Raw genomic sequence first — 18,938 nt, 5'->3', positions numbered from 1 at the left:
AGCCTCCGTATTATGCCTGGTTTACCTCCTACTAATGTTTGTTCATAGCATGACTGCACAAAGCTCTTTATAAACAGTCCGATCTAGACTCCCTAATCAGAAATGGCCATCTTGTATCCTCTTGTGCCCTCTGGGAGTTTTTCTGTTATCATGTAAAGAAAGACTAAGGTCCTTGAAACACACAAAATCAGTTAATGTCAAGCCTTTGCTGCTCCAGCTATAAATTCTTTTAAACTTATCCAGGAAGCAAAAACTAGGAGTTTGGATGCAAGATGTTTATTAGAGACCAATACTCAGGGGGAAGGAGGATTGTGTGGAGGAAGGAGTTGAACAGTTCTGCATGGGACCAAAATAGCCCAGCCAGGAAGCTTTGATAAGGTTAGTCAAGGCTTTGCTGTGCTAAGGAGACCCTCTGCTGGACTGCACCCCCCGCAATCTGAGCAGCACATCTCTGTATACTTTCTGATTTCCTGGGTTCCTTCCCACCTTTTCCATTTTTGCTCCTGCCACTCCCTTCAAATGCTCTCATGCACAGCTCCCCCTTCACACTGTGCTCACTGCTTCGCCTTGTCTCTGCCATCTTTCAGATTGACAGTATACACAAAGACAACCTCTCCCATAGGACAAAGGCAAGAGTCAGACACTAGGAGAGCAACAGTTCTGAGTGTGAAATTTACTTCCCTCAAGAAACTGTTCTGCTCAGGAAGTTGGTGTAGATCCTCCAGAGAGCTCAAATGAAGATTGACTAAAGGGACTATTCATAGAAATGAGATAACTAGAAACAAACAATGGAGGGCCTGAGGATCAAATGAACTACATGGAGCCCCAGGAGAGCCAAAACTGTGTGTTTGGCAGATGGGCCTCTTGGTAAAGACTGTACTGGGGAAGATCATAGCTTCGGTTCCGAAGCAGAACCGAAACACCCTGGCCAATCTCCTCCTTGTGCTTGCATAGGTCACACTGAACTGGAAGCCAGAAGGAGGGGATCCCATGATACCAAATATAAGGGCTAGCCTCCCGAGACATCAAGGAGCACAGAGTGTTTGGAGAATAGCTCTGAAAAACCAAAGATGCTAGCTAACACAACCTTGTAGGCAACATTTCTTTTTTCCTTTAGTATCCTGTTTGTCTTCTCCCATTTGTTGTCACAGAACAAAGTCCTTTCAGGAGTAGAGAGGCCCCAAATTGAGTTCTCAGGGCTCCTGAGCCCTCAGCTTCAAGAGCATGTTTTCATGTCCTTTGCTGGACAAGTATATCCCCAGACTGTTCTAATATATTTCAACAATTCTCTAAACACTGAAACTAATTAGTGACTAGGATGGGCATGTGGTGAATGGCCCATCAGGACAGCCAGGCCCTTGCCTGGTGACTGCAGTCTTTGCCCTCATGGACAGGTTGGAAAAGAAATGGTGACCACCCAGAAAACTGTTTTGCAGTAAGAACATTTTCCAGGCTCATATGCTGGAAATTTTCCAATCCTGGTGTTGACTTAGTCCCTGCCCTCCAGGAACATTCATTTTGTGTCTCTGTTGACAGCTCCTGTAGGCCCAGCAACCACCAGGCAGGCACCCTGGTAGATAGCACAGGGGTCCTTTCACAGTGGTGGAGCTCAAACACCCCGCCCTTGGTGTGCTTTTCCTCCATCACCACAACCAAGAGGACTATGTTCCTCCTTCCAGTTTGCTCTGGAACGCTATGTCCTGAAGTCATCACTTACTCGAACTTTTTGGAAAGTCAAAAAAATAAAAAATAAAATTTTTAAGGATCTTGGCCACCGGCCCTCGTGGGTCACCTTGACCTTCTTGTGAGCTGACTTGGATACAAGCCTTCTGCTCCACTAGCCTCAGGGTCTGATGGGAGTGGTCCCAGAGCATCGTGTGTGGGTGGAGAGAACCCAGAGGAGCTATGAGGAGAACAGAACTGTCTCCCACTTCTTGCCTTGGGCCTTACAAAATGACCCCGGGTGGGACTGGCCATGTCTGTGCAGCCACAGGCAAACAGGAAGTTCTGGAGAAACGTTCAGGGCTATGCAGAGGGAGTGAAGGCAACTGGGATGGGACTCTGTGTGCCCTGAAAGTAGTTGGTACAAGTCAGACATGTACTGGGACTCGGGTGTCGGGTTCACCCAGAGGCTCTGTCCTTTGAGACCAGAGGATAGCAGCAGCCTGGCTCTGCAATCAGTACTCACTCACTCACCAGGCCCATTCTTGAGAGAACACCAAATGGGACAGGGTCTTAATTCCTCATCGCTGGGAGCATAGGGTCTTAGCTGCCAGGCTGGACCACCTCTCTGGGTTGATGAGTCAGGAAGCAGTTTGTTTCACTTTGAGAGGGCCTCGCCTCACTTCTGAAGCCCCAAACCACCTTCCCTCTCCAGCCTTTCATCAGCCCAAACATGAGGCCTCTTCCTAATTGAGCCCAGTATCCCAGAAGTGGTACAGTTGACAATTCTCTCCACACAGCACAGCCTAGGGAAAGGTCCCAGAACTGTAACCCGGGGGTCTGTACTCCATCAGCGCCAACTCCTCCTGCATTGTGACCTTGATCTGTCATCAGTCCTGTTTACTCCAAGCCTTTACACACCTCCTGACCTGCAGCGGTGGCCATTTCATCTCCTACTATGACTCCAGCCCACCATCGCTGTAACCAAACCTGGCTCAGGCAGCAGGGAGGGTGGCTCCTCTGGGCACTGGTTCTACTAGTCATTTGATCTCTGGTGAATTTTCCCACCTCCATTAGCCTCATCTTCCTTATGTGTAAAAAGTCAGTCATAATAGCTACCTCACCAGGAGGCTTATAAGAATATCAAATGGCTACTACACTTATCAGATGATCACTTCATAAGTTATATGAATGCTAATCACTAAGTTGTATACCTGACACTAATATTATATATCAGCTGTAATTAAAAGTTTTTAAATATTTTTTAAAAAGAATATCAAATGTTGGTAAATTATAGGCCTTGAGTAAGTTGGCTGCCTTCTCTGTCCCTCTGGACTGACCTTTTAGATATCATTGTGACTGTCTGGCCCTGAATCATGATTCTGTGTGCTGCCTTACCTCAGGATGCCTTACAGCCTGAAGCTGTGGACAGATACCCTCCGTGCTGCCTACCTGCTCTGCAGAGCGTCCCCATTGTGATCTAGAGCCTCTTGATTTCCCCTGACCCTTTTACCTAGGCCAGGTCCTACGCATCCCTGTGGTTTGTTTTGCTCTCTTATAAAATGGACCTGAGGATGATATTATCTCTCCAACTAGACTTCACACCCATAGGAGGAAGAGACAAGCCATCCTTGAGTGAGGGGCAAGAGGATCACATCAGGACACACAAACAGCCTTTGTTTCTTGGGAAACAAATCAATGAATCCACCTCTTAATATTCTGTAAAAAACAAAATCTGAGAATTGATGTCAGTGAAAAGGACCAAGGATGGATTAATAAACTCACTGATGGATCATGTTTATTTTTCCCATTAGCAGCAGGCATGTGTCTCTGTAATTAATTAGCTATGAAGCCCTCAGGTCTAATACACAGGTGGTTTCTAATGAAAAGACAAAGACCTGATCACAATTTACAGAGATCATCCTCTAAAGTCCCTCAAATGGAAGCTCTCAGAAAGGGAGAGCTTCTCAACAGGACTAGACAGTGGACCTTGATTTATTGACTTACTGTTTCCTTCAGAACAATATTGTGAGAGGTATACAAAAACAGTTCAGAAATTTTCACCTGGGATCAATCTGACAAAATGCAGATTCTGATTCAGATGGGTCCAGGTGGGCCTGAGATTCTGCATTTCTAAGGCTCCCTGGTGACGCTGATGCTGCTGGTCCAGGAACCACGCTATGAATGTTGGACTGGAAGCCCAGAGTACAGGCCCCAGGTGGGCTTTGCCCAAACTTCCATGGCAACTCATTTAGAGCCCTCTCTGGGGTTCTAAAATCTCTTCTGATTCTTAAAAAAGAAGTCCTAGTGGATGAAAGAAATACAGCCCAGCAGCAGCCATCTCTCTGACTTCTCTCCTAGAAATAGAAGCCAGCGGAATCGCAGGGTATGGATAAAGGGCTTTCTTTGCCACCTCTGAACCGTGGACAGGCCACATTACTTCAGAACATGGGGACCGTCATATTTGCCAGGGATAGCACAAGAAAGAAGTGAGAGCCCCGGCTGGGTGGCTCAGTTTGGTTGGAGCATTGTTCTGTACACCAAGAGGTTGCAGGTTTGACTCCAGGTCAGGACACATACCTAGGTTGCAGGTCCAATCCCCAGTCAGGGGGTGTGTGGGAGGCAACCAATTGTTTCTCTCTCACATCTATGTGTCTCTATCTATCTCTTCCTCTTTCTCTAAAGTCAATTAAAAAATAAAATAAAAAACATATCCTTGGGAAGGAGGAGGAGGAAGAGGAGAAACAGGAGGAGGAGAAGAAGAATTAGAAGAAGAATTGTAGAAGGAGAGAAGGAGAAAAGAGAAGAGAGAGGCGATGAGAAAAAGCTCTGCAAACAGCGAGGCCTCTCCCAGCCTTGCCACCATGGGAGGCTAGGAAGGGAATCTCTGGCTTAACCACTTAATCCATCCCCTTTTTCTTTTCTATTTCCTCCCCTCAGCCTACCTGCCACTGCTCAAAGTATGCATCCGTTTGTATTTTGTTGAGGGCAACAGAGACAAATTCCAGCTAACTTAAAAGAGGGAGATGAGGGATCTATTGGAAGGTATGGAATTGCTTGGGAGACAAGGAAAAGCTAGACAGCTGGGCCACGTGATGGGAGTCAAGCAGGAAGCAGACAGGGTGCTCTCCTCACACTGAAATGTCTCCAGTTGTTCTCCATTCTTGCATCACTCCCCTAAAAATCCAGGGTTGCAGGAGAGAGAAAATAATGGTCAAGCTTGTGTTGTAGTGAGGTGGGGTTGGCCCTGAAGGGAAAATCGAGGGACTTCCATCACAGAAAGGAGGGTGTAAGCCAGGCCGCCAAGCACAATGTCCACTACAGAATGAAACTCGCTCCATAGGGAAGAAACAGCATCCTGAGCACAAAACAGCCACATTCTTCCATCCCTGCATCTGTGAACACCCTCTAACATGCCTTTTTTCTGTAAAACTGCCCTATTAGCACAGAGAATTTGCTGAGAACATATAACATACCATTTACTTTCACTGCCAGAACCAGAAGTTGGCTTTACTCTCGACTCACTTTATTTTCCCCATGGAGAGAACATTATCACACGGAAAAACTTAACAGCAAATGGGAAAGCAAGGAGAGTCATAGCGCTGCATGCAGGCTGCTGCTGGAGGCAGGGACAGGCCCACTCTGTAATACTGGCTTTCAGAGATTTAATATGAGCAAAAGAGTCTTACATGTCTCATTAATAATTGTTCTGCATTGATTGTATGTTGAAATAATATTTTAGACATATTTGATTAAATATAATAAAATTAATTTTATATGTTTCTTTTTTTCCTTTTGACATGCGGCTACTAGAATACTGGGGATCACAAATGCAACTGGTGTTATATTTTATTGGACAGAGCCAGCCTAGGGTCCCCTGGATTTTCACAACTCAGTATCCCCTCCTCCACCATACTGTCTGCCCTTTTCATTTACAGCAGAGCCAATGAGGGCCTGTTCTAAGTGAGCACTGCAGAGAGATGAATAAAACCCCATTATCTACCTTCAATTTTCCCAACTACACATACCCCCCTATGTCTTGATGAACTTAATCTCTTAGATCTAAAGTTTTAGGAAGTGGTTGCTGTGTTCTGTTGTGCTGTTCTTGTTATTTCCATGGTCATCCTTATTGTCCCTGATGTGCCTATATGATTGTCTTCCCAGATGTCAAGGGCCAAAACTGCCCACCACTGTATTGCTGTATAATTTCTACAACATTGGATTCCTAGTGAATGGTTTCAAAGTTGGCTGGTGTATAAACACAATATTCAATTGTTTTTAATGTTTGTTCTTTTTGTCATATTAGGATGTTCTATATGTCACATACACACACACGTGTGCGCGCGCACACACACACAGGATGGGGGATAACTTGACATCTAATTATCATAGTGATCTACTCACATCTACCTGTTAACTCACAGCCACACTCACAAAGACAAAAAGTAGAGAGAGAAAAATTCAAGATGGTAGCACTCAGCTTTAAATTCTATCTTGTTTTCCATACATTTACTTGAAATTAATAGAATTGTAGAAATTTTTACATCTAGGAATAATAACAGCAATGTACTTATGCTAGATACTCTCCTAAGAGCTTTATACATATTAACTTCTTTCATACTCATCATAACCCCATGAAGTACATAATATTATGACCTCTGTTTCAAAGATAAGAAACCAAGGAAGAGAAAGATCAAGTAATTTATCCAAGGTCAAATGGCTGGTGAGTGGTAGAGGTGGGATTTGAGCAAGGCTATCTATAGTTCTGCATCTGTGTGCTTAACCATGACACTGTGGCCTTTGTTTTACAGGTGGAGGAATAGAGGCTTTGAGATTGGAAAAGATGTGATTAAGACGCCCAGTTAGTGACAGAGGCAGAACCAGACCTCTATTCTCTGCTGTCCCCCATCCCATATTGCCCCTGGGCACACTACCCCTAAAATCAGACCATGTCCTTCTCCAAAGTGAAGGGGTATTTTGATAGAAGTAGAATGTTTGGGCGTGGGAGACAGACAGGAAAAGGAACAGACAACATTTGTCATCTCTTTGGTAAAGGCAGGATCATGAGTCAAATCCTAAGCAACAAATTATAACAGAAAAAACAAAGGCTCTGGCATCAGCCAGTTCTAGAGTCAAATCTTGCCATAACCACTTAAAAGTTACATGACCTTGAACAAGTTACACAACTTCTCTGAGCTTCTGTCACTTGCTGTGTAAAACTGGGTTAAAAACAACCCCTTCAAAGTCACCATGAGGATCTGTAAAGGATCCATATGCAAAGCAATGCATGTCATACCTGGTGCATGGTGAGTACTCTATAAATATCAATTCCTCTGCAGACCACCCCTGCCCTGACTTCAGGAGCCAAACTAGACGCCCTGGAATTTTGGCAAAAAAAAAAAAAAGGTCTAACTTTAGTAAAATAAGGGTATAAGTCTGGAGGGGTGGCCCCAGGGGCTGAGGAGTGGAAACCGTCATGCTATTTGTGACATAGCAAGTCAGTTGGGGGTTACCACGATGAGATGCACCCCATGGCCTCACTGTGTTGCTAGAAAGACAGAGAAGGATTGTGAGCTCTAGCTTGAGTCACAGAAGCCCTTCGTAGCTCCCAAGAGAGGGGAGGATGCCCCTCTTCCCCAGCTACAGGAACAGTGGTGGGCGGGGTAATCTGGCAGCCTGGATTTCATCTAAGAAAGGTTGGCCTGATGCCCAGCCTGGGGTGTTTCAAGGGCCAGGGAGGTGCCCTGTGAGGTGGGGACAGGTGTAGATAAAGAGCAAAGACTCAGAAAAAGAGAGATGTCTCATATCTTTCAGCTTGTAGTTTAATGAATTAAAATTTATTTTAAAAATTATTTGGGCTTAAAGAGGTCCCACATTCCATGTCTCAGTTTCCTCATATAAAAGAAAGACTCTCCAAATGTCATAGGGCCCTCAGAGGACCCGCCCAGGGTCTGCTTCCTCATTCCCCTGCCCATAGCACACACTGCACTTCCTCACCCCTACTGAAGAGATGGAAAACCCAAGGATGAGATCGCAAGACTCCAGAGATGAGCACTTTCTCTTCTAGGTCTACTTATTTTCCATGGTTTCAATTGCAAGGAGATCGAGCCAGAGCCCAAAGGGAGGCTTCCCTCTGGAAAGAGACCTCTTTTGTTTCTCACTATCACCTCTCTAACATTCCTCCCAGATTTTAAAACATGGTTCCAAGAACCTTTTCCTAATCAACCCAGCCAGAAAAGAATGGGCTTTATCACCTCTCAGTATCCAACTCACTGTGTTTGCCCTTCTGGAAGTCCGCACTGGCTACAATAATATTAGAGCTATGGGGTTGCATTCTCATGTCCCTCAAGGAGCATGATTTCCCACCATCATCCCTTCATCCAGGTTACTCACTCCAGGGTTCTGGGTTGAGACAATATCCTCCCAGCTGAACCAGTGGGGTATATTGACTGTTTACTCTGAACCAGAAGTGTACTTATGCTTTCCCACATCTATCCAGGACAGCAGCCAGTGCCATAAACCTTATGAAGTGAGAGGCCACTATGCTACAGCTGCTCTGTATGTTGAAAGTGAGGTCCCTGCTATCATTTGTGCCCACAGGTTCTATGCAAGGTTCAATAAGGGTGTGTTAAATACCTAAAAGATGCAACTTATTGTCCTGGGCCCTTCAGAGTAAACACCGGGAGTTCCCAATGTTGCTCACACCACCACAACTCAATTCTAAATGCATTGATATGGCCAGAGAGAACTCCATTAACTCAAACTGGTACTCAAGGCCTGGATACTCTGTAGGGCAGGCAGCGTGATATTTCATACTTCACTATGTTTCCAGGCCCTCATACAGTGCCTGGCACATAATAGTTACTCAACAAACATGTGATGAATGAATGGATGGATGCAATGCTGCTGGTAAGTGGCCACATATGTCTCCAATAAGGAGAAGGAAGACAATGAAGAACATTGCAGATAGAAGGGAATTCAGAGTTTTTCTAGACCAACCTCGGTTTAGATACAAAAAAAATAAAAAATAAATTAAAAAAATGAGGACCAAGGTCACATGGTGGAGTGGAAAAGGGCAGTGAACCAGTGTTGGGAGACCTGAATACCCTGGTTCTGACAAAAACTCAGAAAAAAAGAGCTGTTAGTAGGAGGCGCTGTTAGGGCAGCTATCTTTGGCCCTCCCTCCCACCTCATCTAAGTCAGATCTTCTTGTATACTCTCAAATATTTGCATGTTCTTTAAAATCACTTTTCACATACTGGGTTTCATCCTTATTAGTTCCCTGTCTGCCAACTTCATAAAGCTGAAGGTCATGGTTTGGTTTGGTTTTCTTTCTCTCTGACCATAGTATCCCCTACCACCATCTGAATCATATAATATTTACTAAATACATGAATTTATTGATGATACATTCTTCCTCAATTACATGCTAAATTTTTCATGGAGGCTAGAGTGGCTCCTTGTAACTCTGTCAATTAGTATTTGAGAAAGCTGATCAGAACAGCAGAGGGTTGAGTTCTGATTTAGAGAGCTGGGGGCACCCAGTACATGTAGGGCTGTTCCAGCAAAATAGATTCTAACTTAGAAAAGGATGGGGCGGGGGGAGGGGTGTCTTTCGAATCACAGGCTAACACTAATCTGAGCTGAGAGCAAACTTGAGGGAGTGCTCGATAGCCCAGGTCAGAGGAAGACAGAAGTGCAGAGTTTCTGCTGGTGGGACTGAGGCTGTGGCTGAGTGGCAGTTGGAAGAAAGTTGGGACCTCCCTTTGGGAAGGTTTAAACCCAGAATATGACTGGGAAGAAGCTGCTGGTACTCAGGGCCTGGATACTCCGTAGGGCAGGCAGCATGATGTTTCATACTTCACTATGTTTCCAGCCCCTCATACAGTGCCTGGCACATAATAGTTGCTCAACAAACATGTGATGAATGAATGGATGGATGCAATGCAATCCTCCAGATTCAGGACTAAAAGGTGGCAGGGATAGCCAGAGAGTGAAACATAAACTTGATATTTTTAATTCTGATCTATGTTAAGTTGTGCCAAGATATGTGCCTATAAATTATACTCCTATATGTAGACTGTGTACTGAGATTTTGAGCTTAATCAGAAAACTGATAGAAGTGTCATGAGGCTAATCCATTATCAAGGAAGACTTGATATTTAGAACATGAGTGAGGAGCCAGGTCCTGGTTCTAAGGTCTAGTCTGAGAAAAAAAATTATAAACAATGCACCCAACAAGCCATGTAGAAAATCATAAAGAGCGAGGGAACCACGGGGACATATCTGTGTTGTTCAAGCAGAAACTCAGGCCCTAAGATTTTTGAAACCTTGAAGGGTAGAAGTTAAAAAAAAAATGTAAGCTGATTTATTAAAAATTCAAATGGGCAAATTCGTGGACCCAGAAATTTTACCTCTAGACATTTTAGAGAAATCTTTACATCTCCACACAAGAAGTGTTCAAAATTGTCATTGCCAGAGTTAAAGTGAACAAGACTCTCACACAGAGTGACTTGGCAATAAAAGTGGGCCTGCTCTAAAGCCTAATGCAGGTGTCCTTTCTTGTAGCACATCCTAGGGAACTATATAATAAAGTAAAATGCATCTATGTCACTATGTTTTCTGTTGCTGTTAGAAATATACACATACATATATGTGTACTGATATAAACTGAGCTCTCCGAAACATATTATTATGTGGGGAAGAAATTAGCAAGATAATACATACAGTATGACATCCTTTAAATTTAACAGGGTAGAACTTTTTATATGTAAAGATAACAGGTGTGTGTATATAAACACATATACAGGGTGGAGCCAAAGTAGGTTTACAATTGTGAGTATGTGAAATACAGAGTTTACTCTTGTATTAATATTTATATATTGTTTTCCATACAAATAACTGAAACCTACTTTTTCCCCATTCTGTACGTGTGTGTATGCTATATATATATATAGAGAGAGAGAGAGAGAGAGAGAGAGAGAGAAGCACATGAATATACACACACACACACACACATAATTTTGCAGATTTTTAAAAATATTTGCACCAAACTGTTGAGAGTGATCATCTCTGGGAAGAAGCACAAGATCAAGTGGTGAACAAGCAAGATTTATCTATATCGTTTAAATTTCATTCCACATTACTTCTGTAATTAACTTTTTTTAATTTCTTCAAGCTGCAAGCAATTTTTATCTGGCATGAAATGGAAAACATCAACAGTCCTTTAGCATAGAGTCTCTTTGTTCTGAGGAAATTGCCCGAATGAGAGTTTTAATGACATAAATGGAGAGTAAAGACTAACTTCTGTGCAAGAGATGAGGTTGCCAGGAGAAAAGTGCTTTGGAGGGCTGATACTCCCTGTGTTAATGAGTCCCTGTGCTGGAGTGGAGCTGATTGTATATAGTAGGCGGGTTTTGAGGACATGTGTCCTAGCTGAGAAAGGAAGGAGGACCCAGAGGAATGGTGGGCATGCATGGCCCACCCGGCAGCAACATGCTCTGGGTGTGAGCTCCTGTGGTTAGAAGTTTGAGGACAAGAGGCTTGAAATATTTTCCTATGATCTTTCATGAAACTCTGGCTGCACACTGTGTTCTTTCTGTGAGCAGGTAACCAAAGGAATCATGTGACACCCTTCTTCTCTGCCTCATGTGGAAACAGTCCTGGACTGAAGATGGGTGACTATTGTGAATGGCGTCTTCATTGAATGGGATACAGCAATACTGATGCTATGTCACTGCCAAGGTTAGGTTAGAAAAAGTCTTGGCTGCTGTCTTGCTCACCTTCTCTTACTCTCTTACTTATTCACTTTGATGGAACACAGCTGCCATGTCATGAACTGCCATATGGAAAAAGACGTATAACAAGGAAATTAGGAAGACCTCTTACCCATACACAGTGGGAAATTTTAAGTTCTTAGTCCAACAGCCTGTGGTGACAGAATCCCAACAGGTGAGCTTGTTATGTGAACTTGAAATCAGACTCTCCCCAGTTGAAGCTTCTGATGAGAATACAGCCCTCCCTAACACCTTGATTGCAGCATCATGAGAGACTCTGAGCCAGAGGGCCTTGTGAAGACACACCCATTTCCTGAACCATAGAAACTATGAAGCAATAGGTGTTTGTGGTTTTAAGCAGCTAAGTGATTTGTTTAATCCTCACCTGAGGATATGTTTTATTTATTTCTTTAGAGAGAGAGAAACATCAATGTGAGAGAAACATCAATTGGTTGCCTTCTGTACGCACCCTGACTAGGGATTGAACCCATCACCTTTTGGTTTACTGGACAATTCTCCAACCAACTAAGCCACCTGACCAGAGTTAGGCCACTAAGTTTTGGGGTAATTCCTTAGAAAACAATAGATAACTAATACCTTCAGGCCCCTGGATCTTTCTTAAGCCTCTATATTCCTTGCTCTTTTAAATTCTGCAGTAAAAGAGAAAATATCTTACTGAGATGCAGAGTCCCAGCGCTGCAGCATAGCCAAGACCTTTACTGGAATTCCAGGAGCTGAAGGTTAGAGGGTCAATGCTGCTGCATGCCACCAACTGCTCCCGCCTTTTGGACTCTTACTGACTGCAGCTAACTGCCATGCCTCAGCCCTCATCCCCCTCTTCAACTGTTATGAGACCCGTGTCCCATGTGCTTCCATGTTCCTCTGAAGGAAGCTTCAAGATACTGTAAAAACCAGTCACCTGACTTTAGAAAACACCTGAGCCCAGAATCAGCCCAGCACCATGAGTCCAGCAAATGGTATCTCAGGAAACCAGACCCTTCTGCCTGCAAGGCTGACAGTGCTTTCTCCAGAACATCTGGTTTGGTTCCAGGGGAAGTCATTCACAAGACTCAAGAGGAGGCAAAGAGGTCACCCGGAGGAGAGGCCTGGTTGGGAGTTCACTCTCGAGTTTGAATCTCTGTAATATGGCTGGATTGCCCAGGGGATGTGGACTGGTACCCAACTCTATGTCTCAGCTTACCTTCCTATAAAATAGAGGAAAATGTGAGAGATTTCTACCTCTCCTAACATGGCTCTAAATTTTTACCAAAGCACTTCTTCCTACCCACACTCTACAACTGTCTCCTCAAACCCTCCCCTTCAAACCTCTGCCCAAAACCAAGAGAAAGCATGAAGCAGAGAGAGTCTGCTCTCTTAAAGACAGTAAGCAATGGAAAGGAAAGCTACAGTGAAATTTAAATACAGAATCTTTCCCTCCACTCCCTTCTGGTCTATTCTTTGGAAAGACTCATCCATGCAATCCAATATAATAACCAACAGGGTCTGGCTACCATGATGGTGGTATTTGTGTTCTCCAGAAGGCAGATATGAGACACAAAAAAGAAAGACTTGGGGTGGGGCAGGGGTTTGGGGGGGGGGCTAAGAGGCAGGGGGAAATTGGGAGACATCTATAATACTGTCAACAATTAAAAATGATTTCACTTTTTAAAAATGCATTTTAATTCTTTTTACTCCACCTGCATCCATAAAAATAATCAAAAAGGCTGAGTGATTTATTCATGTCCAGAGCAGTGTGTGCCAGAAAAGATAATGCACTTACCTGCTGTCTCTTTTGACTGCATGTAGAAGAAAATCTGACTCAAATACATTAAACCTAAAAAGCACTTTATTGGCTCAGTTAATTAAAAAGATGAAAGGTATACTGGCTTCAATGGTTTCACTTAGAACTTATTCTCTTTCTATCTCTCTGTCCTAACTTCAACTTCATCTCCACACTGCATCCCCTACTATTCCCAAGAATGGCTGCCAGCCAGCAGCTCCAGGAGTCATGAACTTCCTCATTCACATCTAGAAGGTATGCAGGAACATCTTTGTCCCAGCATTCACACACACACACACACAAAGGCCTGATACTTGGACTTTCCTAGCTTAAGCCCCAAGTCACACCAGAAGTAATCATTACTGGCAGGGGATTGGGTATTCTATTTGACTAAGCTACCAATGAGCCAACAGCAAAAGCAGCTTCCCTGGACCACTTGAATTCCCAAATAAAACTGGAGACCTTTGACAAAGAATAATGGAAAATGGATGCGGGAAAGATAACCAACTAGTATCTGCTATAGATGCAAAGTGGTTTATCAAGTTCAGAACCCCAGGGTTGGTTGGTTTGTTTGCTTGCTTGCTTGTTTGCTTGCTTGCTTTTAAGGCTTTATGTTTTTTTCTTTATTGATTTATTTTTATAGCAGGTTTAGGTTCACAGCAATATTAAAGAAGGTACAGACATTTCCCATATAACCTCTGCTCACACATGAATCTCCCCCATTATCAAAATCCTCCACATGAATGGGGCATTTGTTACAATTAATGAACCTACATTGACACATCATAATTACTCAAAGTTCATGATTTACAGCATAGTTCACTCTTAATGTTGTACATTCTGTGAGTCTGAACAAATGTATAATGACATGTAACCATCATCCATCATTATGGAATCATACAGAATATTTTCACTAACCTTAAGGTCCTCTGTGCTCTGCCTATTCATCTCTTTCCCACCCAAAACCCCCCAACCCCTGGCAACCTCTGATCTTTTTATTGTCTCTATAATTTTCCTTTTCCAGATTGTCATATAATTGGAATTATCCAGTATGTAGCCTTTTAAATTGGCTTCTTTTACTTAGTAATATGCATTTAAGATTTCTCTATTCTTTCCATGGCTTGATAGCTGAAAAATATATTCTTTTATATATCACCATTTATTTATCCATTTATCTACTGAAGGATATCTTCATTGTTTTAAAATTTAGACAATTATGAATAAAGCTGTTATGAACTTGCATATGTAAGTTTTTGTGGGAACATAAGTGTTCACTTTTTTGGATAAATGCCAAGGAGCACAATTGTTGGATTGTATGGTAAGAGTAGGTTTAGTTTTATGAGAAGATAACAAATTATCTTCCAAAATGTCTGTACCATATTGTATTTCCACCAGCAAGGAATGAGAGTCCTGTTGCTCCACATCCTCACCAACATTTGGTGTTGTTAGTAGTCTAGATTTTGCCATTCTCACAGGTGTAGAGTGGTATCTCATTGTTGTTTTAATTTGCATTTCCCTGATAACATATGATGTGAAGCATCTTTTCATATGGTTACTTGCCAACACATATATTCTTTGGTGAGGTGTGTGTTAATGTCTTTGGCCCATTTTTTTAAAATTAGGTTGTTTGTTTTCCTACTGTTGAGCCCTAAGAGTTCTTTACAGCCCTAGACGGTTTGGCTCAGTGGAATGAGCATCAGCCTGAGAACCAAAGGGTCCCGGGTTCAATTCTGGTCAAGCACAGGTACCTTGGTTGCAGGACCAAAGGGTCCCAGGTTTGATTCCAGTCAAGGGCACATACCTTGGTTGCAGGCTTCCAGGCTCAGCATCGATGCGTCTCTCTCACATTGATGTTTCTCTGTCTTTCTCTCTCTCTTCCATTCTCCCTAAAAATAAATGAAAAAATATCCTCAGGTGATATTAACAAAAAATAATTTTAAAAAAGAGTTATTTACATATTTTGGATAATAGTCCTTTATTAAATGTGTCTTTTGCAAATATCTTCTCCCCGTCTATGGCTTGTCTTATCAGTTTCTTAACATTTTTGTCCTTTTCTTGTTTCCTTAACAACTGAATAGAGTGTTGTGCACAGTGTGAACCGATAATCTACCATCACTATTCTATCCAGTTTGGACAGCATGGAGATTCACTGGCCAATAAGAGCAACTATGCCCCAGTGAGCTTCCTTTCAAAAACCTGTTTATGTGTGGTGTTCTAGACTCCAGGGAACCAGTAAAATGCAGCACATTGAGCACTTCATAGAGTACTAAACAACCCAAATGAGTATGGTATATAAAGTTGGGTTCTCAAGTTTACTTAGAAGTGTACACATGTGCACACAAACTCACAGCTTGAGGGCAGGGACTACATCTATTTCATTTAGTTTTCTTTTTTTCCACTCATCCTTCACATGCTTATATGGTGTCTTATATACAAGACATAGGATCAGAGTTTGATGAATAAATGAAGAAAAGAAAAAATGAATTAATTGGTAATTTACTAGTAGTGAATGTTCAGGCTATGAGTTTGAGCCAAGAGAGGTGATTTGTTCTTGGATACATCAGAAAATACCTTTGCTAATCACACCAGGCATGAAACACTATACTGAGAATCATAAATCTGTGGGAAAGTCAGAATTTGAACCAAATTGAATTACCTGTGCTGAGAACTGGTTCAGACCCATCCAAGTTCTTGCCCATAACCCTCAGACACAGTTATTTCTATTGCACTTGGGTATATAAGAAGGAGTAAGTGATCCTGTTAGGTTATTTAAACATGCATGTTAATTTAATGAGCAATTAAAGCAGCATTATGAGTGGTTAAAGACACAGAGTCTAGAATCAGCCTTCTGTACTCAGATCCCAAGTGTGTCACTGAGCATTGGTAGCCTTAGGTTAAGTGACTTAACCTCTCTCTGCCTCCATTCTCTCATCTGTAAAATGGGGTTAAGAATAGTACTACTTCTTAGGATTATTGAAAGATTTACTATTTAAAAATTGCTTCAAATAGTGGCTGGCCTAGAGAAAGCACTACATAAATATTTGTTTTTATTTTTGCTCCTTTTTTTATACAGAACCCACAGAGTCTGACTCTTGAATACTTGGTTTCAGAAGAACTCAAAGACTGTGCAGACATGGACCCAAGTCAGGGAGCCAGGCCCATTTTCTTGTCTAGATAATAAGAATCTTTGCCAAATTTATTGCCCATACCCTGGCTTTCTTTTCACCCATAATAACCCATAAATAAAGTGTGAGGAGCTAGTAATACAGGCTGAGGCAGAGAAAAGAGAGCAGTAGAGGCCAGAAGGGTGGCTTCTATTCTCCAAAATAGACAGAAATATTGCAGGAATCAATGGAGGCTTTATATCAAATGCCTTCTTTGCTTTGCATGGCCCTCCACTCTTTTTCTCTCCTTTTCTAAGCTGAGAACACTGTCATTTTCTGAAAAGAATAACAAAGATGCTTATATGCCTATAAATGGAAAATGAAGTGGTGACTGAGGGCTTCCTCTTGCCAAGGAAAATAAGTGCAAAGGAGCTAAGAGAGAGGAGCCAGGGGACCCGGCGAATCAGAAGCTCTCTATCTCCTTGGGAGCTGGCTCTGGCCTATGCAGGCCTGACTCTCTGGGAACAGCAGCTCCATGGTCCTGCAGGAAAGCCCTGCCAGGAACCTTGGGGCCATGGACCAGGGATTGCTGGAAGCTGAATGCTGACTTTTGCCATGGGAAAGGAAGAGACACTGGAGGCTGGTGTCCCAGAGAAACCACTGTTTAATTCAACAAGAATCAGCTTACTGATTGCTGTGCTCAAGGCATGGGGCTTAGGGGCAGGAGAAGCTAAGAAGTTATATGTTCTGTCCTCATAGACAGGGTCAATGGGGATGGGCCTGTGAGAGTGATGGTGAGACAGATATAAAAGTAGCTGCACCTTCCAATCACCAAGAATGAGGAGGTTTCCAGGAGTGAGGGGTCACACTCAATTTGAGGAAGTGACATTGGAGGCTAGTTTTAAAGGAAGGGTAGGATTTTGACAGATGGAGAAGGGGTCATGGGAGTGTATTATGGGCAAAGTGACTGATGTGACTTGGGATGAAGACAGGGAGACCAACGGCACCTCTGGGGGAAACAAAACGCTCAATATAACAATTTGGGCAAAAATGGGAGAGTAATGTTTAAGTGTGCAACTTGGAAAAGAACCCTGAAAAGTCAGGCTAGAGGCGATGGAGACTCACTGAACGTTTGGAATACACGGGAGTACATGATAAGTGCTAGGTTTTAGGATAACCATCCTGCAGAAAGTGAGAATGAATTGGAAGAAGGAAGAAAGGAGACAGCTTGGAAAGCAAGATATCTAAAGGCTTTCATGACAGTTTTTAAAATCTAAATTTCTTACCACAGCATAGCTATAAGGACCCTGTTCTGCCTATCACTCCTAACTCATCATGTGCCACCCTCACTACACTCTAACAATACTGGCTGTCTTTCTGGTCCATAACATACAAGCTTCTTATACCTCAAAGCCTTAGCTTGCCTCCAAGATGGCCACCACCAATCCATTTCCTCCTTGAATGCATAGGGCATTCTCCCTTTGAGTGGTGGAATCTAAAACTCCATGTCCTAGAATCTAGGCTGGCCTGTGACTGCTCTCATTAACAAGATGCTACAGAAGTGACACTAAATCAGATCCAGGTCTAGTTTTTAACAAGTTGGGCAGTTTCCCCCTTCTGCTCACTCTAAAGAAATACAGCCTTCATGTAAGAAGTCCAGCTATCCTGAGTCCTCCATGCTATAAGGAAGCCCAAGCTAGACAAATGGAAAAGCCATAGGAAGAGAAAACATTGATAGGCAACTTTCAGCTAGTCCAGCCAGCCTAGCCCCTGAACCATAGAAGTGGAAAAAACAGCTTGAATACCCAGTCCAGCTGAGCCTTCAGATAACTTCAGTCCCAACTGTTATCTGACTACATCTGCAAGAGAGATTCCCCCCAGTGAGAACACCCAGAAATGCCCAATCAACCCACAGAGTTGTGAGAGATGATAAGACATTGTTGTTGTAAACCATTAAGTTCTGAGTTAGTTTGTTATGTAGACATAGATAACAAAAGGACCCATTGTCTTTCTCTGGAACTCTTCTTTCTCTTCCACCCCTACCCTCATGTCCTTCATGGTGAATCACAAATTTCAGATGCTACCCACACTTCTTTTCCCACTCTACCTAAATATCCTGGGTTCCACCTCACTCTGAATGTTACTGTATTATCTCACACCCTTTTTGCTCCCTTCCCACCATTTCTCATAATTGAGCTATTATTCGTGGCTGTTGCTTCTTTCCTTCACTAAGCATGGGCTCTCTGAAGTTAGAGACGATAAATACTTTGACCACTATTTCATCCCTATATCTAGAAGATAGTATATGTCCAATAAACATTTATCAAATGGATGGACAAGTCATAATCTCTCTATACAACACAGAGCCGCTGACAGTGTGATGATAGGTGGCAGATTAATTTCAAGAGCCCCAATAGTCTACCAAGCAAATAAGTGAATAAATATATATAGTCTAGTTGGAAAGTCTTAGAAGTATGTTCTTTTCATGTACCCAAAAGTAGCTGATCAAAGAATGACTGCAGAGAATATGCTCATTACAAATCACTGATTAGTTGACAGAAAATTTGATTAAAAAACTGATGACTTAATGGATGGGTTACTAGTAAAGTCAGTTCT

The sequence above is a fragment of the Myotis davidii genome, unplaced genomic scaffold (genome assembly GCF_000327345.1).
Source record: "Myotis davidii unplaced genomic scaffold, ASM32734v1 scaffold575, whole genome shotgun sequence".
NCBI lineage: Eukaryota > Metazoa > Chordata > Mammalia > Chiroptera > Vespertilionidae > Myotis > Myotis davidii.
The sequence above is the reverse complement of the archived record's forward strand: the minus strand, read 5'-3'. Positions refer to the sequence as shown.